The 21811-nt window shown below is 42.2% G+C and overlaps 1 protein-coding gene across 1 annotated transcript in view; it reads left to right on the forward strand.

Moving 5' to 3' along the window:
• Nucleotides 1-21811, forward strand: part of MAML2 (mastermind like transcriptional coactivator 2) — a 191116-nt gene that overhangs the window by 117038 nt on the left and 52267 nt on the right. The gene's annotated exons all lie outside the window — the stretch shown is intronic.

The following is a 21811-nucleotide window of genomic DNA, read 5'->3' on the forward strand; positions in this document are numbered from 1 at the left end:
GCGTCTTTGGCCAGCAGAAATTTCTCAATGCTGTCTCAAATCGCCTTCTGCCAGCAGAACCTTCTTCTGCTAACTGATATCATTAATCTAGTTGTGCAATTAGCTGTCAGAACTGTTCTTCTAGCTAATAAGCTGGCTACAGAAAAAAAAAAACTAGAAAGGGTTTGAACCAGGTTGTTGCTAGATCCAAACATCCTTGAGTCAACAGATATGTCCACAATGCTAGCCCAAAGTTAGGCTGAAGTAAGAATACATTTTAGTAATTTCCAACCACATTGTTGCTGGCTACTGTATTTGCCGGCGTATAAGACGACTGGGCGTATAAGACTACCCCCAATATTTCCACTCAAAATATAGAGTTTGTTGTATACTCGCCGTATAAGACTGCCCCCTCTTCTGCACACCTTCCACACACCAAATAAAAGGTGCTATTCATTGTCACCATTGTACGGCCGCAGCACGGCCGCAGTGCCTCCGGCCCGCTCCTGCATCTCCCTGTGATCGGCACTAGTGCGCAAGTGTGCATGTGTGAGCTCTGCATAGACAAGGGGCGGGCCGGAGTGCCGCTGCTTCCCACCGAGCAGAACGGGCCAGTCACATCGAAAAGGCTGGCACCCCTGTCTTGCTGCTGATGCTCACCGCGGCCGCGCTGGATACCGCGTGATACTGGATGGTATGTAGAATGAGGTGGGCAGGCATCAGGAGGCTACTATGAGCACCAGGCGAGCATGGGAAGGCCACTATGGGCAGCTATGTCTATCCCAACTGAAGTGCACCCAACATAGAAGATGATCCTCCCCCACTTGGAGTTTTGCAGGGCAAAAAAGTAGTCTTATACCCGAGCAAATACAGTATTTTATTATGATACCTTATAAACTGCTTTGAATTGTAATTTTCACAACCTGTGTTTCCCTTTCTTATGGTTCCTTATCTTCCACTTCAGCTTGAGCCAAGACCCTTCAAATAGATGCCAAAAAAAACCAAAAAAACCTTCTGGTCCTTGAACGTTCATGCAACAAAGTAGCCATCATCATCATCATGTTGCACAGTTTTTGTTATTTGTTTATTAAAGCATTATATGTACAATTTTCGCGAGCTTGCTCGAGAAATGTTTCTTCTTGTCTTCACTTGTCAAGAGCAGCACAAAGTACCTCACCCTTTCATTGGGTATGGAGAATAATTTTTTTGGTTTTCTGTCCTCGCAGGTGAGGATAGGACAAGAGAAGATTTACACCCTTGTCGGTTTACAGATTAAATGTGTGTGTCCTTAATGGACAGGGTGCCCAGGTTCCTCCTATGATTCCCTGTCCATTGGCAGCATGTCATTCCATAACAAATGCTGTTCACAAAAGTGCTTCAATCCTCAGGACTGGCTTCAAAAGGCAGTGCAGCATAGAAAAGGAGGAGGCAGGAAATTCCAGCCACTAGAGGAGAATGCTCATCATTCTCTGGATGCAACCCACTGTACATCTGTTATGAAGTTACCTCCTCCAAGCTAAGCAATCCAGTTGTCACCATTTTGCTTTGCTTTGTTTTGCTTTACTTTGCTTTGTCATTTTCTGAGGTGAAACATTGCTGATGCTGTTGTTAGTCTTTCTGTTGTTGCTGTTCTTCACACTAGTGACTATCCTTGGCTTTTCCCATTAGAACTAGCTTGCTGCAGTATTCCCAGCCATGTGCATTTCCCAGTGGCTCTCTCTCTGTGTTTTTGTAATTAGGTATTTTTAGTTTTGTCTTCTTTTACTGCTACAGGAAGACTCTCATTTGTCAGCAGTTTTTCAGCATGGCTAAATAAAGGCTTGTTGGCAAACTCCATTGAACTCTTTGATAATGACCCAACTTGAGGAAGAAAGAGCTAACACACCCTGCTGTGCTGCGCTGAAGTTGTAGTTTGCGTAAAAGCAAGAGTAAAAGACAATGCATGCTTTCAGATATGTCGAGGTGTTTTGTATTTTGCTAAAAACCCCAAATTAATGTTTGAAAATAATAGTCCTAATCCCCTCCTTTGCCTCTTGTTTAGACAAGATCTTCAATTTTTAATTGTCTTGTCTTTAGAAAAAACTGGCAAAGCATTTCTGGATCAATTACAGGGCAGTCCAAGTACTGTACGCCTTCCCCCACTGTTGCCCTCTAGTTACTTCATATTTCCCTACAAATCACTAAAGTTTCCTCTGGCATTTTGTTGTTGTTGTTTGTTTTTTGTTTTGTTTTGTTTTTGGCCTTTAAAATGATGAAATTTGAAAACAAACATGCTTGGCACCAGTTACTGTAGCAAAAGAAAAAAGTGCACAAAGGGACTAGCAACTGAATCCCAGGTGAAAGTCAAAACCTGCTATGGAAACGCCAATCATTGAGCCCCTGAGGATTCTATATATAGAACCTATGGATTTTATATAGGATTCTGTCTACAAACCAAGCAGCTATTTCACATCAGGCATGGCATAGAGAGGTTGTTATGTCACTTACTAGACTGACTATGTTCTAGATTTTTTTTCTTTTAGGTTGCTGCACTGAAACTTCATTATGCTTGTTGTGTGTGTGTGTGAATGTGGGATGAATTACTGACATTATTTGCAGGTTTTGATTGGATAGGTCAAAGTAGTGCTTGGAATAATCCTTTTTTTCCTCCCCAGTCATTTTCTACTTTTCTTTTAATGCTTGTTGCTGGCCAAAGGAGTTTGGACCCATTGGGGTGTGGGGACTGGGCAAGGAATAGAATGTACAGCTCCAAAATTGAAGTGAAGGAAGATGGTAGGAGCTCTCTTTACAAACTGGAGGTCCAACAGATTCCCTAGACCAAATCAAGCCTGTGTGTTTCCTGGAAGCAAAAATAATGAAACTGAGGCTGCCATACTTTTGGTTTATCATAACAAGACAATAATTCTAGGAAAAGTTGAAGTAGCAAGAAAAGAGGAAGACCAGACATGTGTTTCTGGTCTGCAATTCCCATCAACCCAAGTCACGACAGTCAATGGTGACGGACGATGGTGATGGACGAGTTCGTCCTTGAACTGTGGGATCTGAGGAGTCATTCACCTAATACTGTACTTAAGTGACTATTCTCCCCTAAAGACTTTCTTGATTCACAATAACCAAACAGCAATCAATACATTCCATCTATGCTGGAACATTCTTACAAACAGTCAAAGTCAAACAGCTGTTCTGAGCAAGAAACTGAAATCTCTGTGATTCTCCCAACACTACTTTTCCCTTTCTCTGCTATTGTTTCACCTCATCATGGTAGCTAACAGGTGACAAGATTAGTCTGAAAATGTTATATACCACATAAGTGTGGCAACAGAGAAAGTTGTGGGAACAGAGTATGAATCATGTACCAAGCCAGAAAGTAATTTGTCTCAGCGGTGAGACATAAGAACAGCTCAATCTTATGTAGAGGAAGAAGACCTTTATTTTAATCTTGTTACTTTTAGATAATCTAATACATGTCACCTACTGCCACCCAACCAGCTCTGACAAACATTCTGGGTATTTTAGTCGTGGTAAGGAGCAGATGGAAATCTATCTGATGCTAACATGTATCCTGCTTCTGGGTACAGTACAGTGGTGCCTCGCTTAACGGTCGTCCCGTTTAATGACGAAATCGCATACCAACGAACTTTTTGTGATCGCATTGCAATGTTTTAAATGGGGAAAAATCGCTTTGCGACAATCGGTACCCTGTTTCGCTTACCAATTATCGCAAAGCAATGATTTTCCCCCAGCTGATCAGCGGTTCCAAAATGGCCGCCAGGTAAAAAAAATGGCCAGCCGCTGTGTTTAGGGACGGATTCCTCGCTTACCAGGCAGCGAAAATGGCCACCGTATGGAGGATCTTCGCTTAAAGGTCAGTTTTAAGCCCATAGGAATGCATTGAAGTGGTTTCAATGCATTCCTATGGGCTTTTTAAAATCGCATAGCGACGAAATTGCTTTGCAGCAATTTTTGCTGCACTGATTAACGTCACTATGCGAGGCACCACTGTATCTTTCTTATAAAGCTCCTATTGAAGAAGAAGAAGAAGAAGAAGAAGAAGAAGAAGAAGAAGAAGAAGAAGAAGAAGAAGAAGAAGAAGAAGAAGAAGAAGAAGAAGAAGAAGAAAGCTATATGCTCAGACCATGCACAGATAAAGCTCTTATTAAGGTTTATAGCTTCATTATCACTAGAATTCCAGTTAGGTTACCTGCAGGCACCTCTTGAGAGAGAATATTGAAAGCCAATGCAATGTAACTGATACCCTGTGGTTCCCTGATAGGAAAAGTGGTTTCAAAGCCACCTCAGCCATGACATTTATTTAGTCGAAAAGAGCAATGAGTGTTATTAAAGAGCACATTAATGAGCAACAAGTAGAGTTGTCAGGTCTCAAGGCAGTGGCTGAAGTCTCCTGAAATTGCTGGGCATCTCCAGGAAAGGACAATAATTTCAGGGCAAGCCTTATTTCTGAGGGAGGAAGAAGTTTGATTTCTGCATGTGAGGTGGCTTTAAAGCTTGGTGTCCTACTTTCCTCTGTTCCTGATGGTGCCAGAGTTCACTAGCTCAGCACAAAGGTATTTTTAAGTGTGCTGTGGTTATGCAGTGTTGGTCTGCCAAAAAGCAGGCAGCGTTTAAGAAAGCGCCGCTAGGCACATTGCACGACAGCCTGTCACATCATTTGGAGCACGGCAGAGCGTGCAGCTGCAGCGTCATCACCCCTTGAGCTTTTTGTGGTACGAGTACACACATACAGGTGCGGCCGCATTCAAATGTAAAACATCAACCACGGTTTGACGTCACACAAGCAGGCAATGGACCGGCACACTCCCTGTTTTCTCCTTCTTCTCTTCCCCTCACACACTTCAGTTTCCTAGCAGTTTACAGACTAATCACAATTAGCCACATTTGCATGAAAGGGCAAGTTCTGGTTGCTGAGAAACTGCAGAATTCTTTAAGAAACAGGAGTATGTGGGGGGGGGGAGGCAGTCTATAAACTTAAAGAGTCACCACAGTTTCTTGGGATATTTGAGAGTAGCCAGTGTCTTCCAGTCTCATTAACCTTAGGCTTGAGGAAAAAGTAGAAAGAACACTTATCAGGAGTTCCCTGGAGAAAAGCCGGGGTACAACTGCGATAAATGAATAGTTTCTGAGCAACTGTCACTTCAGTCTTGTATGCTATGCCCATTAATCTCAGTGGCTTCCATTTTTGCGAGCCAACCCGAACTTGAAAGCAATAGGTAGGGCTCTGATTTGGACTCGACAGGCTGTGATCTCCTGGCGGCTCTTGTTTTCACAGATGTGGTTTACAAATGCCCTGGCCCACCAAGAGGGATTAGCACCTCACTGTTTATTCTTCTCAAAGAGGGAAACCGGCAGGAAGTTGACACGTTTTGCCATATGTCAGAGAAACTGAAATGGAGCATAGATATTCTTTGGTGTGGCCTCCCTCCTTAGCTTTTCATTCATTGCGACAGAGGTAAGGCTGACCTTTCGGGGGGGGGGGAATTACAAAAACTGGGGTCAACCCTACTGTTGGGTAGAGTGTGGTAGCTATTTCAGGCAGCCATTTGGGGCTGTCATGAAACGGCAGCAAACTGCTTTGTTTACATTTGTTTTAGTGTATTTTTATTTCCTGAGATGGGGGAGAGGTGGTACTTTCTGCCTCATGCGCCAAACTGAGACTGACTTTGAGTAGTGTCCATTGATTTGGGTTGGTTAGGCTTGGAATTATCTATGCCAAAAAGGAGGGGGGAAAATCCCCTTCAGGTCGTAGGCAGAAATTGCTAGATCTCTTCTTCCTGGTATTTTACATATTTTCAACTTGAAAGGGTTTAAAAACTCACTTGGTAACACACGGTTCAAAATATAACGGTCCAGAAAGTAATTTCTGTTTTAAATGAACAGCACCTACTAGTTTTTAGCATGATCAGCAGCATTTGCTGTAATCTCTTAGTTTGTGTGGGTTTCTTCTTTCAAGGCTTATTGACGGTAACATTCAGAGCTTCTTGGGGCTGGGGAGGGCGCTGACATTTTGCTAATGCGGACAAAACTGTTAGAAAGGGGGGCACACTTTAAAAGGAATGGCTACTGGAGCTTTAGCAGGTCAGTTAGACGTTTGTAGGTATTTTCTGGCCTATAAATGTATAAAAATGCATATACAAAAAAAAACAATGAAACAGCTGTCTGCCTGGCCCAGCTGCATAAATAACCTGTTTGGCTAGTGCCTACGGGCTGAACCAAGCAAGATTTCTCTGCCCTGTGTCTTGAATTTCACCCTCCAAATTTAATTTATAGGCAGCCAACCATTTTTTTAAAGACTGCTTGCAGAAAACTATGCTAACAGGTTGTATTTTATTTGTGTGACAAAATAGTCAAAATTATTTCATTGCTTCAGTTAGTCATGCTGACTGCACATTCTAAAATCAGTCATGTGGGATTTTCAAATCTTGGCTAGAGCTCTAAAACCCTTTTTGCAATGGCTGCCCCATCCTTATTTTGGATTCGACATTCCTGCAAGGAAAGTCAGTATTATGGAGCGAGGAAACAATAGCTTGCTTAGGGCGGGGATAGACAACGATGGCGGGTTTCTTCTGTTTGACATCTAGTTTCTCTGCTACAAGGTGTGACCCATTCCAGTTTCATATAAGCCTCCCCACTACCTGTAAGTAATTTTGAAATGTGTATATCTTTTTTTTGAAATATATGCATTTTTAGAAACATTCAGCCATTGTATGAGGCAAGTCTATGCACATTTTAGAATTGTACACTGTTTTCTTTGTGCACGTTCAAACATGCTGACATACACCTTTCCCCGATTTCCCAAGATATGTTGTGAATTTGGAAAAGTAAAGCTTAAACATAAATTATGTTGGGTTCCACATTTGTTCTGAAGAAGTGCACATTGCCTGTGTCATTTAAAAAAAAATAACGAAAGCATAACTGCATGACTTGTGACGCCTCTTAGAGAAATTAAATATGTACGGGATGTGTATGTTGTACATATTTATAAGAACGTTTGTTCTTTGTTTTTGAAGACAACCATCTCCATCAGATTCTCAATTCGGGGGGTGAGGGAGAGACAAAGTACCATATTTGTTCGTGTACAGTATAAGACATTACTTTTTTCTAAAATCATTACACTAAAAATTGAGGAGTCTCTTTTACATGGAAGTAAGCTGAGGTAGCTGAGGAGAGAACAAAATGGCACATACCTTGCCTGTGCAAACAGGCTTCCTTCAGTCAAGAGGCTTAGCTTCCTATAGTCAGGAGACTTAGCTTCCTCCAATGACAAGCCTTATGGAACTGATGTCAGGTGATGCTGTACAAACCAATTGGAACACACATCATTGGAGGTAGGGTCTGTAGGCTCAGATTCAACAGGGACTCCTAATGTCCGAGTGTTCTGAGCCCAGAGGCTGAACACTCAAAGCTGTTTTCTTAATTTTGGGTTTAGAAAAGTGTGTGTGTGGAGTCTTATAAACAGAAAAATATGGTAAATGGTTAAGACTGCTCAGTAGCACTTTCATGAATGTGCAGATAACTAACTAGTATAGATACATATATATTAAAATTTGAATGGCTAAACCATATACAATTTAAAAAAGGACGAAGTGCTTTAGTTAATAGGAAAAATATGTGCAAAAATGTATACAGTTCCTCCAACAGGAAAAATAGACACAACATCCCTTGTATTAGAGGAAGAGAAAACACAATTTTGCAACAGCCCAGGACTAGCATAGAGGTGGAATTTTGAGAAACACACCAAAATCAAGAGCAAGAGAATTAATTTCGCATACCCAACTGAATTTCAGCTCAGGATTGTAAATAGGTATTCATTTGTTCATTTACAACTAGGCTGAAATCCTATATCAACTGAGTGTTTGCTTCCATGGGGAAATAGATCTCCATTTACACCACTTCTGGATCAGTCCAGTGCAATCTGTTTCCTGTTGTTTCACACAATGCACGGAGAATGCGCTTCAATCAGTCCCCAATCTATACCCAAGCTGGACCTTTTTGCTCCAGATGTAGAGCTTCGACCAGGATGGAATGTTCCCCTGGCAGACAGAAGAATTACTTTAAGGGATAGTGCTCCCATTAAAGCAACCCTTTCTGGTGCAATCAATAGCATGCCTTTACAGCTGTTTGATCACACCCTCACATGAGGAAAATCCTAGGTGAACATGTGTGACTCACTTCTGAGTAGAGGTTTCTAAAAATGCATTGTTAATCTCTTAGTCAAAACCTAAAGTACAGCTGATGTGAAATCAAAACTTTGTGCAGGAAAGTTTTTCCCATTCTGGTTGTTGTGGGTTTTTCGGGCTCTTTGGCCATGTTCTGAAGGTTGTTCTTCCTAACGTTTCACCAGTCTCTGTGGCCGGCGTCTTCAGAGGACAGCACTTCAGCACATGGCCAAAGAGCCTGAAAAACCCACAACAACCATTAGATCCCGGCCATGAAAGCCTTTGCGAATACATTTTTTCCCGTTTTATTTGGTTGTTTCCATTTTATCTAAGATGATAGGTGTGTGGTAGAGCCAATTTTGCCTACATGACTGTTGAACTGCATGGAGAGACAGTTGTTTTTCATGGGGACCATTTAAATACAGCAACTTTTCACCTTGAGGCCAAAATAGCACAGTCTAGGACAAACGATACCGCTTGAACCTGCTGGTTGGTCTTAGTACCTGGGGCCCATCTGCTTTGTAAACTACAACTCATCTGCACTGCCAGCCTCCAAGCTAACAATGAAGCAGCAAGACTGGAAAGAGCTTTTCTTTTCATGTTGAGCTTCAGACCATTTTTTGTGCATTCCTCTTTCACCCTCATTACGAGGTGGCTATGCGGGGGGTGCCTTTCCCCAGCTGATCGGTGGCCAGTAGGCAGAATGGGTTTTTGTTTGTTTTTTAATACAAAGGGCAAATAAAAATGGGTAAATATTTGTCCCTTCGAATTCGTGGGGGTCTCTGGAACCCACGATTATGAAGCGATGAATATTTAACGAATCGGCATGTAGACATGTTATGAAAAATAATAAGTGGCACGGTGGTTAAACTACAGTACTGCTGTCAAGCCTCTGCTCATGACTTGAGTTTGATCCTGAATGGTTCAAGGTTGATTCAGCCTTCTATCCTTCTGGGGTCAGTAAAATTTGTACTGTACCCAGCTCACTTGGGGGTGGTGGTGAGGGAGTTCTTGTTTGCGTAATTACAATACACTGTAAGCTGCCTGGAGAGCGTTCTAGCCCTATGGTTATACAAGTTGAAACAACAACAAAAGTGACTATTTTGTCTTTACCAGCAAAAAAAAATCTTAATACATTTCAAGTAAAAATAATCTTCTGGGCACATGTTTAAAAATGAATAACATAATGAAAAGTGAACCTCTTTCACATGTCCCACATAAAATTCATATATATTCATGCATATATAAAAGGTAAGAGTTACAACCCAATACTTAAGGGTAGCTAAGGTGGCCATATATCCTGTAAGATAAAGAGCATTCCTTCCCCCTCCTCCCTCAGATGTTCTCTGTTTTGAACACTTCTCCACTCCAAGTCTGGTTGAAGGATAACCCATAAGGAGGCGGCAGCCAGGGTCTTGAAAATGCTTCCCCACTTGCTGTTTGCATGCTTAGCACACAGTCTTGCTAAGCATGCAAGTGATGTGTTATATTTCTATTTAAATGTTAGTGAAAGTGGTTCTAATACCTATTTCAAAATCTGTGTCCCTGCTTATAAATGTACCATGTGCAAAGTTTTGCAATCCATTGTCCTTTTCAAAAATCTTCCCCCCCTGGTGATGTATTTCCTTTTTTTCTTGTCTTTTCTTTTTCTTTTTTCTTTCTCTCTTTTTTAAAAAAAAAAACTGCTATGTAAATTCCAAAGGGCAGTGCTGGCGGCCAAGAAGTTGATCTTGCAAAAATGGGCAGAGAAGGAAACGTCAAACAAGATGAGATATTGGTTATTCACTGGTTTTGTGAACTCTTGACCCTCCGCAGCCAGAGAGTGGGAGGAAAAGATATACACATGGACACAGAACATCTAGGTTAGGTTAATGATATTTGGAGGGGTTTTCTCTAGGGATGGCAAAGGATTTTATTTACATTTTAAAGCAATCAAACCAGTTTGGTCTAATCAGCTAAATTATCTGCAGACTGTGTGCTCACCTGACGTTTGCAGTGCAACGTTCGACTAAAAACTGGTGTACAAAAAGTGGTTTGGTTGTTTGTTTGTCTGTCTGTCTGTAGACTGCCTTTTTCCCGATAAGGGGAGTTGGGGCAGCTCATAATATTTAAAAGAATGGAATTAAAAACACAGTAAGTTATACTTTAAAAACAATTGAACTATAAAACTTAGTAAAATGCATTTAATGATTACAACCATGTGAAAATAGTTAAAGCTGTCTGAAATAGAAATGGGGATGAAGTAGCAAAATGGCACTTTGTCTTGGTTTATGGGTCGTCAACACAAACCACAAATTTCCCCCCAGTGGCCCGACAAACCACAAATCAGTTTGATGGTTTGCTGGATCATTTAAAAAAAATTAGACAGATCACTTTGATCCCTTCCCTCCTCTTCCAATGCTGTGTGGCATAGGAAGAGAAGGAAAGGGGTACACAGGCCATCCCCCAGCCCTGCTGTCTTTGGAAAGGCAGCGGGGCTGGGGGATCGCTTTCATCCCGTTTTGATCCCTTCCCTCCTCTTCCTATGCTGCGAGGGCAGAGGAAGACGACGAAAGGGGGACCCAAGCCATCCCCCAGCCCCAGGGGTGGGATTCCCTTCAGGCAGGTTTTAGCAAGCCACCGAAAGGAAAAATCCCTCTCTGCTTATGCCCCTGAGGAACAGCCTCGTGGCGCAGTGGTTAAACTGCTGTACTGCAGCCAAAACTGTGCTCACGACCTAGGGTTCAATCCCAGGTAGCCAGCTCAAGGTTGACTCAGCCTTCCATCCTTCCAAGGTCGGTAAAATGAGTACCCAGCTTGCTGTTGGGGTGCAATGTGTGGCCTGCATAATTGTAAACCGCCCAGTGAGTGGTTGAAGCATTATGGGGCAGTATATAAGCAACACGCTTTACTTTTTTGGCTTTAGCATAAGCAGGTAGGAATAGATGAAGGGGCGAATATAAAAAGGTTATATTCATTGCTTCGTATTCGTCAGGGTCTCTGGACCCCAAGAATAGGAAGCAATTAATATCTGACAAATCAGGGATGTTCGTTGAATATCCCTGATTAGTTTTTATATTCATCCCCATGTCTGATCTTAACTATGGAATGGCATTCAGGGACTCAGTCATGATGATCGATAAAAACCAGCCTGAAAATGTGAGTCTTCAGCTATTGGCAGAAGGATTAAAAGGAGGTGACCAACCTGACTTCCCAAGGAAGAGCATTCTATAACCTAGGAGCAGCCACAGAAAAGGCCCCTCTTGTATTACTATCAACTGCCAGTTTTTACTAATTGTTATTTCTGTGGGTTACTTTTAAGTTCATAATGTTTATAAGTGATTTATAATGTGTAGTGTTCAGTTTAGTTTATTCTTCTTTAGACATTATTTTATTTTGGTTTGTTGATGCCAATTATTGTCTTATTTTCTATTGTGAACCACCCAAACTGGCCTTGGTATCTGTCACACACACCCAGTTCCCCTGTTTGTTCTTCCTCACAACCCAGGTTCACTTTTGAGTATGACATTAACTTTTCAACCCTTTTCGCTGCCACCAGAGGATTTATTCCTCACTCTATCAGAAATGACTCTTAAATCACAGTTATCCAATATAACAATGTTTATTTATGTGTTTATAAGTAAATCATATAAAGTGAATCATGGATGGTCTTATTTTATTCATTCAATAATCGTGCTTTGTTAACATTTATATTTGCTTAGGTAGAATCATTTTAATCAAGGTATTTATTCATTTCTTATCACTTCTAACTCTTTCCAATCATAACCATAAACCATACAAGACTTGTACTTTCCTTGTCTTATTCTCTATCTCTCTATTACTCTTCTCTAACATGAGGCTGGTCGTAACTGCCTAAACGGCTTCTCTCTAACTGATATCGTTAACTGAAGTCCCTAACTCTAACTCTTATCCCTAACTCTAACTGATCTTTAACTGTCTTCCATTCCTCTTATATTTCCTTAGTTCTGCCTCTTCCGTTCAACCATTGGTTGATATATCAAGGTTCCATTGTGATGGACAGGAGTGGTTACTGATCTGTCTGTCACAGTATCCAGATGGGCAATATAGAAATCAAGTAAATAATATATAAACTGTGCCTGTGCTGGAAATTAGTCCAAGAGGAAGGCCTCGTCTGATGATCTTAAGTGCCAAGAAGGCTCATGTGGGGAGATACAGTCCTTCAGGTAGCCTAAGGAAGCTAATGTAAGAAAAGTTACATACAATATGCATATGTTGAGAACATGCACAAAATACATGTTGTATACAATGGGACATTTAAATAATTATAACAGTGTGTGATTTTCTTAAATGCAATATGATGCATGAATTTGATGGAGCAAACATGAATGAATCAGTTGGAAGCTGATGTGGATGTATTGCAGACTAACACCTGTAGTTGCCTCAGTATATTTGAGGGATATTATTGTTTGCCTCTGGAAGCTGAGCAGAAAAAAAACTCAGAAAATCTTCCTTCTCCCATTTGACATTCTTGTGTCCTTTTCTTTGACACTTGTCTTCTTAAGGTAAAGGTTCCCCTTGACAATTTGTCCGGTCATGTCCGACTCAAGGGCGTGGTGTTCATCCCCATTTCCAAGCCATAGAGCCAGTGTTTGTCCGAAGACATTTTCCGTAGTCATGTGGCTAGCGCACCGTTACCTTCCCACCAAGGTGGTACTTATTTATCTACTCACATTTTTACATGCTTTCAAACTGATAGGTTGGCAGGAGCTGGGACAAGCGACGGGAGCTCACTCCATTGCGTGGATTCGTTCTTACAACTGCTGGTCTTCCGACCTTGCAGCACAGAAGCTTCTGTGGTTTAACCCGCAGCACCACCACGTCTTCTTGCCTCTGTGTTAATTGAACTAAACATACTTTGTGTGTGATTTTTGGGCACTCAAAGCTTGGGGCCCTGAGAGGGTGAAAAGGCCTGGGGGAGTGGCACAGTTTTATGAGAAGGGGTTGAAATGGATTAGGGGACTGAAAGATTTATTATGGGCCACATGCTTGCAAATGAAGTTTTTTTATTGCATCGTTATATTGCAACTTTTAAATAGTTGTGAATACATGGGACTGAATCTTAATTTAAAGTACTGTATGTGTAAAGGACAAAAATTATTTGGAGAGAAATATGTCATCAAAGTAACTTCCTGGAGAGCATCGTTTTTTCAACAAACATTGAGATCTGACTTTTTCTCTTAAAGACAGTCTTTCAAAACCCAGCTTATTTACAAACAAGGTTCTCATTTTGCTGATTAAAAAAAACCATCTGCTCGACTTCTTTGAGAGGAAAAAAAAAACCCTACCTGTGAAGGGTTTCTGTTCTTTTGCCAAGCAGTTTTACATGAGTAACTATAGCAACTCCCCTTTTCCATGTTCCAGACAATTTGTACAGACCCAAAATGAAAACAATTTCCAGCTACCAACCATTAGACCTCATAAAATAAACTTGCCAAGAGGAGATTTTGAACCTGCCCTTAGTAACATCTCTTAATGTAATAGCAGAGCTAGCTAAAATGCAACAGCAATCACTGTGGGGAACTAGCTGTTGTTTTTCTTTTTAAAATACTCGCATATTTATCCAGAGGTAGGCTACTACAGTGTCACCTCCATAATGTTTGTGCATTTCTGTGACACGACTGTTTGAAAATATAAGACATCTTAAGAAAGGCAGGCTGAATGTCTATCTAGTTTAACATCCTGTTTTGCAAAGGTCTAATCAGATGCTGACAGAGCTGGAAGTTGGGACTTTGATTTCCCATTGGGCCTCCTGTGAGTTGAGCCAGCCTATGTCACCTTGGGCAAGCTGCACAGTCCTGGGATACTCTCAGGAAAAGGGAGTGGTGCCCCACATCTGAGTACTCTCTACTTGGAAAACCCTGAGATTGGCTGTCATAAATTAGGACTGACTTGATGACACATGATGATTATTAATCAGATGCCTTCCAGAAGCCCAGAAATCGGGGCATGGAGATAATGGGTTTTGCAATCAGTAGTTCCCCTTTCCTACCGCAACTGTCATTCAGTTGGGTTTTCCATTCAGCTGTCATTGCCATAAGTAATTGGACTGAGTAAACAGGGAGGTATTTTCTGACCCCAGAAGAAGGCTGGCACACGGAGGATTAGCGGTCAGTTTAGGACTGTAATTTGGGTACGGATTAAATGCACTTGTTATTTCTGGAACTCACTTAAAATTTTCATTGCCCTCTGCCAACATGAGTTCAGCCCGTGGACAATCAAGCCTTATTCTGTCATTATGAAAGCATGCACAGTCCTCACATCATCAGCAGGGTTTGCTAGCCCCAACTTTTCCAGTACTACTTTTATTGCTCAAGGTTAGAGATGGGCACAAACCTCAATTCGGTGGTTCGTGCTGGTTCGAATGCCGCACATTCCCTTCCCACACCTCCCTGGCCAGTGACCCATTCACCAGTCAGATCAGGCTCCTCTCCTCCTCTTCAGCTGTTCTACCAATCCCTGGCAGGAGCAAGGGTTTGCCTGTCCCGCCTCCTTGTCTGAGTAAGCCAGCTGGCAAGTGGGGGGTCCCATGGGGAGGCAAGGGAGAGAGCACGTGACATCTCTGGTGCCACGTATGAACCGTCACAAACTTACAAACTTTCGTGAAAAACCAAAAACTTTTGTCACAATCTGTTGTCACACTCGTATATCTGCTGGAACAATAGGAATCCCAAAAGCAGTACAGTGGTTGAGAAATTATTTGTCCCAAGTCGGTCTTTTTTAAAATTTGGTCTGTTAAAATTTGAGGACACTGTTAACCCCATTTCAGGTCCCAATATCACAGTCTACCTATGTTGTAAATCCTAGTTCTGTGCGGGTTACTCAACAAAATGTGACTCTGGGGAACTAAAATGCCAATTTCTGGTGGAGGAGAGCGGAAGCCATTTATACTAGTAGCACGGCTTCAGGAAGAATCAGTAATGATATTCTGAAGCCATAGCTAAACAACGTTAGGATAATTCTCCGGGTTTGGCTACAACAGCTGAAGGCTGGACATGTTGCTACAGCATTTCAATATTGTTGGTCACTAATAAATTTACATCTTACAGTACTTGATCAACTGATTCTTGCATGATTATTCTGGGATCCAGTACAAGCTTGAATGTAGTGCTGTTGATGCTTTTGTAATTGTCTTATTGTAAAATAAACATATCAGAGAGAGAGAGAGTGAAAGAGAGAGACAGAGATAGGGAGAGAGAAGGCCACACATACAACAGAACAGACAAAAACCAGCCGGCTAAAATGCTCAGGTAAACAAAAATGTTCTGAAGTGGTGCTGAAACAATTGTTCAGTTGATGCCCATCACCCTTATGCTGGAAAGGTTTTATTCCAAAGATTAGGAGCCACAATTATGAAAGCTGTCTTGTTGAGATACGATGTGCATGATGTGCTGGGGGCAGACTATTTCCTGGTGATCTTAAGTAACGAGAAGCTAGGAAGGGAGAGAAGCACTCATGACGAGACCTTTAATAGAAAGACTGTCGGAAAGACAAATAATTGAGTTGTAGTGTGGTGTAATGGATAAAGCAACGGTATAGGACTCAGGAAAACAGGGTTTGAATCTCCGCTTGGCCATGGAAACAGACTGGGGGAGCGGAGCTGGTAAAACCATTCCTTAAATAGTACCTCACTTCCCTGGAAGGCCACGTGACCACGAAGGATTGTCTGCGGACAAACGCTAGCTCTGTTGGTTGGAAACTGCCTCCTAGAGTCGGACACGGCTGGACAAATTGTAAAGGGGAACGCTTTACCTTTACAGTGGGGTCTCGACTTACGAACTTAATCCGTATTGGAAGGCAGTTCTCAGGGTGAAAAGTTCTTAAGTCGAATCTGCATTTCCCATAGGAATGCATTGAAAACCATTTAATCCGTATCTGCTCTTTTCATCCATAGAAACTAATGGGAAGCTGCTATTCCGCCTTCTGCCACTAGAGGGGGATATTTTTTCTCTTTTTCTTTTAACCTAATGATTTAGCTTTTTAAAAAAGGGGAAAAAAGAGTTCGTAACTCGAATCTAAGTTCGTAAGTCGAGTCCATATATTCCTATGAGAGCAGTTCGTAAGTCAAAACGTTCGTATGTCGAGCCGTTCGTAGGTCGAGACCCCACTGTACAAAGTTACTTATGACTTGATGGCACATAACGGCAACAGATCAAATCAAGCCTGAACTCTTTCAAGAAGTAAAATATGCCTAAAATTAGACTAATATACTTGGACATGCCATGAGAAAACGGCAAGAGTCACAGAAAACACAATAATGTTAGGAAAAGTGCAAGGCAGTAGGAAAAGAGATAGAATGACTCAGCAAAGAAACTACAGTACAGCCTTGAGTTTGCAAGATCTCAGCAAGGATGTTAATGATAGGACATTTGGAGGTCATTCATTCATAGGGTTACTATAAGTCAGAAGCAACTTGGTGGCATATAACAGAGACAATCCAGCAGGCATTTATAGTTAGTTTCTTTTCCAAAAGCATGTAAAACAACCTCTAAGTTTCTGCTGCATTTCCCCCCCCCCCTTTCCCTCCAGCTTAAACACTTCATTCCTCCTCAGCAGACCTGTGGCTTTCCTTTCTGTTAGCCTTTTCCATTCCAAAATAAACTTTCATAACATTAAAACATCTAACTGGAGGGGTCTGCAGACGTCCAGCTCAATAGGGTTTATTAAAAAGTGAACTTAATATCGAGGCAATTGTACTTCTGAAGACACTTTAATAGCAAGACCACACTGAATATTTAGCTATTAAGAAAGAGTTATTCTTGAACCCATGCCTTTTAGTCTGTTATGCATATTCAGTGGTTTGCCCAAGACCTCCGTTTCAGTGTGGAAACTTTTTTCTGTATAATTACAAGGAATCTTTAATTTCGTGCTCAATAACATGAAACCTGTATGTTCACACATAGTTTACACACACACACACACACACACACACACACACACACACACACACACAGAGAGAGAGAGTATATGACAAATATCACACCCCCTGTTTTCTTATCTCTGGTAATTTTATTTTTGGAAGAATTGCAGATTTTAAAAGGGAGGGATTGATATCTAAGTGCAATTTAGCCGGTGTGCTGGAAGGAGCAATGTAAGATTGTGTGAAGGAAATTGTGAATGTAATGCAGCAAGAATGTAGGATCTACATTTCCTACATTTCTCTCTTGAACTGCATAGACCTGGGAAGCATCGTTTTGGTTATACATGTGTTTTTCCAATAAATAAATATTAAATAAATACTGTACTGCTATTCATCTCCAGGACATAGACTGAAAAAGTTTGGTCTTGGACTTACTGAGGGCCCTGTTGTTGGTGAGGTAGTTCCCAGACTGATGGTGGTAGCCCAGTTGGCCTCCTCTCCTGTCTGTGCTGGGGCATGCTGGGAGGCTGATTTGGGTTTTGGGAAAGTTTGTGTGTGTGTGAGAGAGTGTGTGTGTGTGTGAATCTGTCAGAGTATTGAGAATTTTGTAGGCCTGAACAGGTCCAGACTGTAATATTAATGAACTGCCATGATGATCACCTGTGCAAGTGCTGAGTCACAGTGACTAGGAAGATGATGCAACATCTGTGGATGATGCAACACCCATGTAAAGGAGATGATGCAACACATGAAGTGATTGGACAGAGGCATCAGTTCAAGAGTATATAAGTGAACAATGTGAGTAGACATGGTCTAGAGGGGCGGGGTAAAAATCAAATAAATAAATAAATAAATAAATAAATAAATAAATAAATAAATAAATAAATAAGTAAATAAATAAATAAATAAATAAATAAATAAATAAATAAAATGTAAATCTATCTCCTTCTCTTTTCTCTATGCTACTATCCTCTATGCACTTTGCCTCTATTTTTGCTGCCACACCGAAGGTCTGCTGCTTTGTATATCTGTATATATTTTTGTTAATACACGTCTCTTTTTGTAGAAGAAGAGCGTGTGTGTTTTTTTCTTCAATCAGAACTCTGCACAAGAAGCTGACAGAATCAACTGTTAATGCTTTGCAGTTATCTTTGGGGAGGCATATGATATTACCATATTTTTCTGTGTATATGACCCCCCCAATGTATAAAACGGCCCCCTAATTTTGACCCTTGATGGAGACAGAGGAGCAGTCAATGGGCAACTGCTCCTCCACCTCCATCTCCTGCTGCTGCTGTCTCCGCTGCCCGCCCGATGACCTCCTCCAGTGGGACTGCCGGGGCTCACCTTCAAGCTCACGTCGCTGCCTGGTCCCCTACCCTAAGGAGATCGCTGGAGGAGGTGAGCGGAGGAAGAGGCGCCAGAGTGCACGCAAGTGCTTGTTCGCCTCTGCCTCTGCCTCCTGCTGCCTCCACCACCGGAGGGGACAAGGCGCGACATGAGCTGAGCCCGACAGTCCCACTGGAGGTGGTGATTGGGCAGGCGGAGGAGGCAGCAGCAAGAAGCACCCGAGTGCGTGTGAACGCTCCTTTGCCTCCATCTCCGCCTCCTACTGCTGCTGCCTCAGCCACTGGAGGGGACAAGCCGTGAGCTCTGGAAGAGGCAACTGGGCAGTGATGGCGGTGGCAGCAAGAGGCGCCCGAGCGCATGTGCGACTGCTTCCTTCTGTGTATGAAATGACACTCAATTTTTCCTCTGGCTCTTTTAGGAAAAATGTCATTTTATACACGGAAAAATACGGTAAATGGATTTTGAATAACACAGGGGGCTGGTGCTCCTAAGCCCAGTGTTCCTGAAAATGCCCCTGCCCAAACCTCATCCCTTGACAATAACCAGTATGTTCAGAGAGTACATGCTTGCTTATATATACTGTTATAATTAGTTTCTAAATGGGACGTGGTGGCACTGTGGGTTAAACCGCAGAAGCCTCTGTGCTGCAGGGTCAGAAAACCAGCAGTCATAAGATCGAATCCACTCAATGGAGTGAGCTCCCGTCACTTGTCCCAGCTCCTGCCAACCTATCAGTTTGAAAGCATGCCAGGGATTTTCTGGATCCATTTCAATCGGGTTTCAAGCCAGGTTTTGGTACGGAGACTGCCTTGGTCACCCTGTACGATGACCTTTGCCGGGAGAGAGACAGGGGGAGTGTGACCCTGTTGATACTCCTGGACCTCTCAGCGGCTTTCGACACCATCGACCATGGTGTCCTTCTGGATGGGCTGGCTGGGTTGGGAGTTGGGGGCACTGTTTTATGGTGGTTCCGCTCCTTCCTGGCTGACCATGTCCAGAGGGTGGTGCTGGGGGACAGTTGCTGTACCCCATGGCAGTTATGTCATGGGGTTCCTCAGGGCTCGATACTGTCCCCCATGCTGTTTAACATCTACATGAAACTGCTGGGAGAGGTCATCAGGAGGTTTGGGCTGAGGAGTCAGCAATATACTGACGACACTCAGCTCTACCTCTCATTTTCCACCAATCCAGGTGAGGCGGTTTCTGTGCTGAACTCGTGTCTGGACCTGATAATGGACTGGATGAGGGTTAATAAATTGAAACTCAATCCTGACAAGATGGAACTGCTGTTAGTGGATGCTTCGCTGGACAGGTTGGAGGGCCATTTCCCTGCCCTGAATGGGGTTACACCCCCCCTAAGGGACAGGGTCCGCAGCTTGGGGGTTCTCCTGGACCCCAGTCTAACTCTGGAAGCCCAGGTGGACTCGGTGGCCAGGGGCGCCTTCCTTCAGCTATCGAAATTGTACCAGCTACGGCCCTACCTGGACGAGCGGAGTCTCATGACAGTTACACACGCACTGGTAACATCTCGTATAGATTATTGCAATGCGCTCTACGTGGGGCTGCCTTTGAAGATGGTCCAGCGACTGCAACTGGTCCAGAATCGAGCTGCGCGGCTGGTGAGTGGTGGGGCTGCTAGAGAACCCATCAAGCCGATTCTGATTAAATTACATTGGCTACCAGTTGCTGCCCGGGCCAATTCAAAGTGCTTGTTTTGACATATAAAGCCCTAAATGGCTTGGGCCCTGGATACCTGAAGGACTGCCTCCTTCCATATGAGCCTACCCGGCAGTTAAGATCTAGCCAGGGGGCCCTTTTGAAAGAGCCGTCCCTCGAGGAGGTAAGAGGGATGGCTTGTAGACAAAGGTCCTTTTCGGCAGCTGCCCCCAGAAAATGGAATGCCCTCCCGACAGAAATTTGTCTGGTGTCGACTTTGATGACATTTCGGCATCAGGTCAAAACCTTCCTGTTCCAGAAGGCTTTTAATTGAAATAACATCAACTGTGGATCCTAATGGCAATTTTAATTGTATTTTAATCATTTTATTTTTTATTGAATTTTAATTGAATTTTAACTGTTGTAAGCCACCCAGAGACCTTTGGGTAGAGTGGGCGGCATATTAATTAATTAATTAATTAATTAATTAATTAATTAATTAATTAATTAATTAATTAAATAAATAAATAAATAAATAAATAAATAAATAAATAAATAAATAAATAAATAAATACATAAATAAATAGTCAGGGGTTCTTAAATCATTACCAAGTGTGAAATCCTCCACTGATTCCCATCATTTGCCACTTGGGTCAACTATCCAATTGTTACCTTGTATAAGTGAAATTATTCACAGCCGGATGCCCTGTACTATTGCTAAAGAATCATTGTCACTTTGTCTATTAACTGTATCTCCCCATTTGGTCATGGGGCAAAGCATAAATATGACAGTCAGATAGTCTCACTCATGTCTGACGAAGTGGACTTGATCCCCCAAAAAGCTCACATTAAAATATAGCAGTGAGTCTTTACATTTTTGTCTCTTGTTTTATTTGGTTTTTGTCTGATGTAGTGAGCTCCCGTCACTTTGTCCCAACTCCTCGCCAACCTAGCAGTTCGAAAGCATGCAAATGCAAAGTAGATAAATAGGTACCACTTCGGTGGGAAGGTAAAATGGCATTCCCTAGTCATGCTGGCCACGTGACAATGGAAACTGTCTTCGGACAAGCGCTGGCTCTACGGCTTGAAAACAGGATGAGTACCGCCCCCTAGAGTCAGACACGACTGGACTAAGAATGTCAAGGGGAACCTTTACCTTTACCTTACTTTCCTATTCTCTTTTTTTTGTATTGATTGATAATTTCTGACATACAAAAAACCATAAAACACTAAAAAAAGGAAAAGGATAAGAAAAAGACAAAAACAGAAATAAAAAAAACAGATTACGTATACGGGCGAAAAAAACTCTCTAACCCCTCTATTTGAAGTCCCCCCACCCCCCTTTGGAGTCAAAGATTCCAGCCTCGTTTAACCCCTCTATTCTCCCTATATCAGTTTGCAGTGTATACTAATTAGTTCATACATATATCATAAATTTCACCCTAAACTCCTGTCTTCTTCTGGGCCCAAGAATATATTAGTCCCCAGCTTTGTTTTACATAGTCTCTTGGCTGTTCCCGTAGTGCTTATGATATGAGTGTCCAGCTCTGCCATGTCCCATAGCTTCTTTAACAACTCTTCTATCATCGGAACCTCTTCTGTTTTCCATTTCTGGGCCCAGAGTAATCTAGCTGCTGTGAGTATATACATAAGACAATGCTTCAATTTGTTATCATTTAGTCCTGAAATGACATTCAATAATGCCATTTCAGGTTTTAGCTCTAACTTCTGCTGTATAATTTCTTTTGCTAGATCCCATACCTGTGTCCAATAA

Source organism: Pogona vitticeps, chromosome 3, assembly GCF_051106095.1.
Source record: "Pogona vitticeps strain Pit_001003342236 chromosome 3, PviZW2.1, whole genome shotgun sequence".
NCBI lineage: Eukaryota > Metazoa > Chordata > Lepidosauria > Squamata > Agamidae > Pogona > Pogona vitticeps.